Source organism: Apostichopus japonicus, chromosome 16, assembly GCF_037975245.1.
Source record: "Apostichopus japonicus isolate 1M-3 chromosome 16, ASM3797524v1, whole genome shotgun sequence".
Taxonomy (NCBI): domain Eukaryota; kingdom Metazoa; phylum Echinodermata; class Holothuroidea; order Aspidochirotida; family Stichopodidae; genus Apostichopus; species Apostichopus japonicus.
The window spans coordinates 18,986,337-18,993,610 of record NC_092576.1 but is presented as its reverse complement, the minus strand read 5'-3'; the positions used below and the strand labels follow the sequence as shown (position 1 = coordinate 18,993,610).

General features: G+C 37.2%; 2 protein-coding genes across 2 annotated transcripts in view; one reads left to right on the top strand and one right to left on the bottom strand.

Moving 5' to 3' along the window:
* Positions 1-901, bottom strand: part of LOC139982742 (uncharacterized) — a 101,970-nt gene extending 101,069 nt beyond the window's left edge. Inside the window, exon 1 of the mRNA XM_071995818.1 lies at positions 294-901. The gene's annotated coding sequence lies outside the window, so the exon portion shown is untranslated. The remainder of the gene's footprint in view (positions 1-293) is intronic.
* LOC139982753 (uncharacterized) overlaps positions 1-7,274 on the top strand; it is a 162,779-nt gene that overhangs the window by 64,676 nt on the left and 90,829 nt on the right. The window lies entirely within an intron of this gene.

Genomic DNA, 7,274 nt, shown 5'->3' with positions numbered 1-7,274 from the left:
TCATTATAATAATGTTGATGATATTAATATTGATAATGACGATGACAATGACGATGTCGATGACGATGACGATGATGATGATAAGTTCTTAGCGCTGTACGATGAACATATGAACAAATTAACATAAAATACACACAGGACAGAGAACACCGAAAAAAATAACACAATAATAAGTTTCGAGTTTATATTTGAAGTTAGTTATTGAGAGGGTGTTGCGAATATTAATAGGCAAAGTATTCTAAAGTTTCGGGGATGTGTTGGCGGTAACTAATTTAAACGAAATTATTACTCACCAGTTCGTCTAGCAGAGCAAAAATAACTCCGGTCTACTGGTTCGGTCCGTTGCGAATAACCTTATAGAAAATACAGGATCCATCCATAATTAAAAGTATGTTTAGATCCTTCACAATAATACAAAAGTTAATGTAACGAAATAAAGGAATGCGGTTCCAATAAAATGTATCTATAGCGGTCGGATAGTAACGTTTCCCAAGTTGATAAGAATTATTCGGTCGAAAGTAATAAAAAGGCGACTAAAGGGTGTGAAGACTTGCGCAAAAAGAAACGTCTAATGCCGGTAATTTGACCTAGTTTCTAATGAGGTGTAACAGAAGTGTTAACCACCACCATCGATCCCAGAAAATACACACACAGCTTGCTACCGTATGTAATTAGACACTAGTGTCCAGTCAGTACATACAGCTGCAGTATTCACTTGCAAGCAACAGAAAGTTAACTTTTTTTCAGATGGCCGCACGCGGTTGGGCGAGTCTTTAATGCCTTTAATGTAGGCGAATAACGTCGTTGATAGCTCGTCGTGTTGAGCGGTCGAAGTCGAACGTCGAAGTGGTGTAAGTTCGAACTAGCGATACCACAATGGTAATTGGGGGCGCTAACAATGGACCGAAACAGTAGCGGTGTTAAATTACGCAGCTACAATGTAAACGCTCTGTCGCCGTTAAAAGATATTTTACATAGAGGTCCTGATTTGAGAAGTTAATTGCGCGGAAGTTTACATTGGTTGCATGAAATATGAGATCATATAGATATATTTTGGAGCAATTTCGTAATACGTTTTGTAATTTATAAGGAGAATGTTGAAATGAATGCGTTTGGAACGTTGAAGTTGTGTGTAAAATTGCATTATTGTATACCCATATACCCATAGACGCCGGTCTTAAGTGCAGCGTAATCGAAGAAATGATAAATTATTCATTTTCATGTAAAAACGGTGGAAATACAAAACGATTTGTAGAAACATAAATTATTTCTCCCAAGGAATCCATTTTTGCTTTTTTTTTGTATCGTTTCTCCTCACGCACTTTTACCCCGAGAATAAAATCATAACTGAAACTATTACGTACGTACGTATTATCACTTCTAACTAATAGAGACGGTTATTTTCATCATGAATATGAGATATCTAATTTTTAGTTGCTCGATTGACATTTATGAAGGGATAAACGTTTCATGAATATAGTTTCGAGTGACCATTTATTGCGGTAGAATCCAATAAAAGATTAAAGCCAAAGAGAAGTAATATGACATAATTGTTAGCTTTCATCAGTTAATTTTATGGCGCCGACTATAAACATGTACTTTCAAAAATGAAATCGAAAATCAGCAACAAAGCACTAAGCTGACCCTAGGCTTTTAGGTTTTGTAACGTATATAAGATACTTAGCACGAGTTTCGTAATCCAACCTCTGGCCTAGGCCGACATCAGATGGCCCAACATAAGTCTTAGTAGAATTACCACGACCATGTTCTCGTTGCATTTCTCACAATCGCTAAGCCTAAACTTAACCCATGTGAGACAAATAAGGCCATGCCACCAACCAAGATACCATAGGCATATAACAGATCTGAGCGGCTCTCAGTTAAGCGTAGTTGTAAATCAGATGTAGTAGACAAGAAATATGCAAATAAGACGAAAAGCAAATTTAAAGATGGCAAGCCTTACATGTAGGGGAATATCATGCTTCTGTGTGGGATCGAAACTTGAGGTGACCTTATATTTTTGGCTGAGGGAGGGTGAGGTGGGGGAGAGACGGGTGAGGATTTGATTTGGAGTGAACAACATTAGGGAATCTGTCGTGTTCACTCAAGTAAGTAATGTATGAGAACACATGAAAGATGAAGTATATTTCGAGGTGTGTTTGTAAGCATTAAAGCAGTGTAGTGACATGTACATATGATGGTATAATAATACATGGTGGATATCACAGAATCATTGTGGATTTAGGGTTTAAATCAAACAGGGTGAACTCACCTCCACTCACCTTTCCACCCAAATGGATTTATAAGCTAGATAAATTGACCAAATATTTACTAAATTTGAAGCCATGAGAACAAAAAATCCAATCTGCATGAGTCTCTGGCTCCAGATTTGTTATTATTTTAGGATGATGTCGGCATACATGTAAAGACAGTAATGCAAATCTGAATGGATGCTGCTTGGATATCACAAAGAGTAATATTGGCCTACTGTAGAACAGACATGACCAAACAAGTATTCCACTGATTAGTGCATACACATGACGAGTGGTAGTCATTGCATTTATTTTGTTTGCATAGACACTTCTGGATAAATGATGCCTGCAGGCTCCTGTCTTAGTCTGGACCAGTGTGTGACCATGGTGGAGTTTAAGATGGCAAGATTATTCTTCAGCCTGCGGATATTAAATCTGGTTTTGTTCAGCCATGCATGACTCGACCCTTTTTTACCTAACAAGCCTAGTTCAGTGTGTTTTTTGCCATGAAGGGTATAGCGTGGTCTTCCAGGATGTGCATGCTGTGATGAATGGTATAACAAGGTCTTCCAGTATTTCCATGATGTGATAAAGGGTATAGTCTTCCATGATGTGCTTGTTGTGATGACGTGTATAACATGGTCTTCCAGGATGTGCGTTTTTGGTGGAACTGTCTCATCTGGAAAGTTCGTCCGGAAGAAATTCAAGTAGCTTTTGATGGTTAAATCTGTTTGAGATTGAACTATAAAAATAGTTTATCACATATTACTTTCCTTTTAAAAGTTCACACACAAGTAATATCAGCTTTCATAAACCACAAATCAGCCATATGATTGGTCAGTAAGTCATAATGACCAGTGGTCAACCATATGGTGCATTAACGTACTGTTCAGATTGGTCGGATTGTTTTTTTTTTTTTTTTTTTTTTACGCTGGTCCTGCAAGCAGACTCAAGCTCCGCCCACTCTGCATATTACGGAGACAGAGCCAGTAGAGCTATGGTCATGCTTTACTGATTTCAATGAATAGACAATAGACGAAATCTAACGTCTCAGTCACCGGCATAAATAGAGATAAGATGTTACTTTCATATTTAAAATTTGGATTTTTTTTTTTACCGTAAGATTGTTTCCATCTGTTAAATTGTTGTTTGTTTAACTAATATCTTTTTATATTCTTTTGATATCGAGAATTCTAGATTTTTTTTTTGTAGAAAATGATCGTCTGCGTTGAAATATCAACCCAGCGACGTCCTTACTTGCAGGCAAACTCCTCAACCGTTGATTTTTTTATCACACTGCGAGTAGTAGCCGTATAGGCATAGCAAATTTCAGTACGTTTGGAAATTTCGTCAGCACGTACTTGCAATGCTGGGTTTTAAGGCATACCTGTAAATGTTATTTATTCCTTAAAATGTTTGCACACAGTCCACCCTTGGGCCATAATTGTTTTTACATCTGGGGATTCTGCGCCTGTACCAATGGACTCGACTAATTAATACATATTTGTTTACTTAGTTTTCTTGGTTTAGTGTGTTTAAAATCGACTTGTTACTACCGCAGCTCATCTTATCACGTGAATTTTAGTAAGACTAAATTCCAGTTATGACTGTAGACTCCAGGTAATAGATCGATAGTTCTCTTTGATCGCTGTACTGCTATACACATCTAACAAAATAAAGTTGATCATGATAAAAAAAGGCCTAACGCAACATTTTATGAAGTCAGTTTGTAGATCGGCATTACATCGTTTATTCAGCATTGTATAATGTAACTACGTATGCAAAGTTTAATAGTAAATCATCTCGATATATTCTAAGTGTTTTTGCCGACTTAAAGAAAATATCCAGATTAAGACGCTGGCAGTATATAACATTCCAGTCATTGCCAAGGTCTGTCATTATCACTAATGTTATTGTCGTTAAGTCTATCCCTCCATAATTTACCATATCTAGGCATATCATAATACATACTCAAATTCTACATGCTTATCACTACTGCCGGTTTAATTCTATGTATTTTATTGTCTGTTGTACAGGTCATACAATTTGGTATACAGGATGTTTGCTCTACTCGTTTGATTGTACAGAGCTGATCACAGGATGTTCGGAAGTGTCCGGTTTCTATTTTTTCAACTAATCATGAGATATTATATAAGCAACACATGTATTACTCTTAAAGTGATAATATTGGATTGCCGGATGGATAAAGGTTATCAAATTTTTCAGGAAACGATGCGAACTTCCCGTGCAGTTGTTTCAAGTTACATACTGTATTGCACACAATGGCGTATTATTTGAGCCCTGTACGTTAATACCCTAGATCAGACAGTGTGCATTGAATGCTAAGTTCATAGTTTTGTTTGCAAGTTCATTGTACTGTTTTTTTATATTTTCAACTGACCTTTTTCGCTTTTTATTTAGTTTTAAACTATATTTGTTGTCCTCTGTCCTTGCCATCGGTGTTGTACACCCCTTTGAAGTTCTGAAATATCTATAAATTTTAGGTAAATATATATTAACATAGGACAGTAAGTTACTATTGATCAGTTTGTAATGAAAAGGGGTGTAGGTAATTTTACACTATCTAACGCAACGTAGTCGCCAAGAACCTGAAGTATTTTTAAGGGAGGGCCCGAGGAACATGAACTTATAGCATGCTCCTCATGGCGAAACATAATTGCACCTATTAGGTGAATTGAGTGTACTGTTAATAGTAGGAGAGACTAGTGTAGGTTCTTATGACCAACTAGACCGGTTTCTGCTCTCAAACTCAAAAGGAGGAGCTTCATCAGTAGTAGCCTTTGAATATTTTATATTCGGCCTCGGCGTCTCGTTCTCAAAATGCATCTATTTTCTGTGCACGGGTTTTTATGGACTCATAGTGCAGCTATAAGAGTATCTAAAAGAGCTTCGTGTGAACCTTGAGAGTCAGCTGATTCTTCGTTAGTACGAAATCTTGAGTTGAGAAGTAAATCTTTGAGATTTTGGGCCCTTTTGTAGGCTAGAATCGGTTCTTTTGGAAACAGTTTGGATAATTCCGCGTGTTGCGAGATTAAGTGTCAATGTTTCAAAGGTGCTTTTTTCATATGCGTGGTTTTGATATGGGGTTTATAGGTAAGCTTGCACATCAGTGGTGGTTCCGTTTGTTTAGATTTGGTAGTGAGGTATTCCCCACGGTTTTCAAATGTTATGCCTTTCGTGGCTGAGGCAATTTCCTCTTTCTTTATAGTTACGGAGTAACAGTTTCTCTGTGAACGCGTTCTTTTTTCTGTAAGAAATCAGTCTCATTGTTACAGAGACGTGCGTATCGTATTACTGCCCCTTTAATGAAGCCTTTAAAAGTGTCAAGTAGTTGTGCAGAGTTTCTGTCGAGGTATTGGAAGGTTTCCGTGGGTTTGGTGTAGACTTTGGTGTCTAATAACCCATTGGTATCGAACCTTGGACCTTTGAAGATTTTCAAATCTAGGTATGTTACCTCGGTGTGTGATATTTCTACCGTAAATTTTAAGAAGCGGTGAATTTCATTCAGCCTGTTTACTAGTTGCTCAAGTTCCTGATGTGAACCGTTGTAAAGCAATAGAATGTCATCTCTATAGCGGAGCCATTTTAAGATTTTATTATCTGTCAGTAAAATCTGGTTTTCAAGTCTATTCATGACGATATCACAGATTTCCGGAGACGCTTGGCTGCCCATAGCGCAACCGATCTTTTGTAGATAGAATTGGTTATTGAACTCGAAACAGTTTCTTGTTAAGATAAGTTCAATTAGTTTGCACATGGATATGGAAGATATTTTATTTATTCCATATTCACTCTTTTCCGCCTTTTCATAGACTTCTTGACATATATCTAAAGCCTCCTCTTGGGGAGTATTGGTATACTTGGCGACGACATAGAGTGTAGCAAGTACTACTGTTTATGGTAACGGGTGGCTTCCAAAATTTTCAGAATGTGATTTGTGTCTTTCACATAGGTGCTTTGTTTTAATACAATAGGAAGCAAAAAATAGTCCACAAGTTCCGATATTTTTTCGGTCGGTGATCCATTTCCGCTTATTATCGGTCTGCCGGCAAATTTTGAGTTAGAATGAAAGGGGGTGTAGGCGTTTTTACACTATCTAACGCAACGTAGTCGCCAAGAACCTGAAGTAATTTTAAGGGAGGGCCCGAGAAACATGAACTTATAGCATGTTCCTCGTGGTGAAACATAATTGCAGCTATTAGGTGAATAGAGTGTACTGTTAATAGTAGGACAGACTAGCGTAGGTTCTTATGACCAACTAGACCGTGAAATGAAAGGGGGTGTAGGCAGTTTTACACTATCTAACGCAACGTAGTCGCCAAGAACCTGAAGTATTTTTTAAGGATCTACAGAAGCGTGGATCTAAAGACACCTGGCGTTTCATTGAACCGTGGTGTCCCGTACTCATTAGTTCCCTGCCGGTTGATTCCAACATTCTTTTATCAACAGATTACAATTGATAGACTGACTCATTATTTCTACATCATAATTGAATGGATGGTAACAACCCTTTAATGTTTCTCCAATTGACGAATAGTACGTCACGATATATTTTAAGTCATGCAGAGTTCACGTTACATCCAATTTGCTTATCGTAGTTATCTATATTGCATGTGAAACGGTCTGATAAAATTGGTACACTTTTTTTTTGGTCAATACTATAGATATCCCTTTACACTCCTCGACAATGCTAAACCAGCTGAACCTTTGTATTAACAAACAAGTGCCAAGCAGTGGATACTTTCTTTTTCCTTCCTCCCAACCCCTTCACCCCTCTCTCGCAAATGACTTGCTTAAGAAAACAAAAGTAAAGGAGAATTATTTTAAATAAACTTCTAAATAATCTCTCTTTCTGAATTGCATTTTATTGCCTAAACTGTCAATTGATAAGTCTGCACAGACAATCCGACACTGTATATAGATTAAACAAAACACAAAACAATATAATGAACCATCGAAATAAATGAGGCATACGTTCAATTTGAATGTTTGCAGTCTATA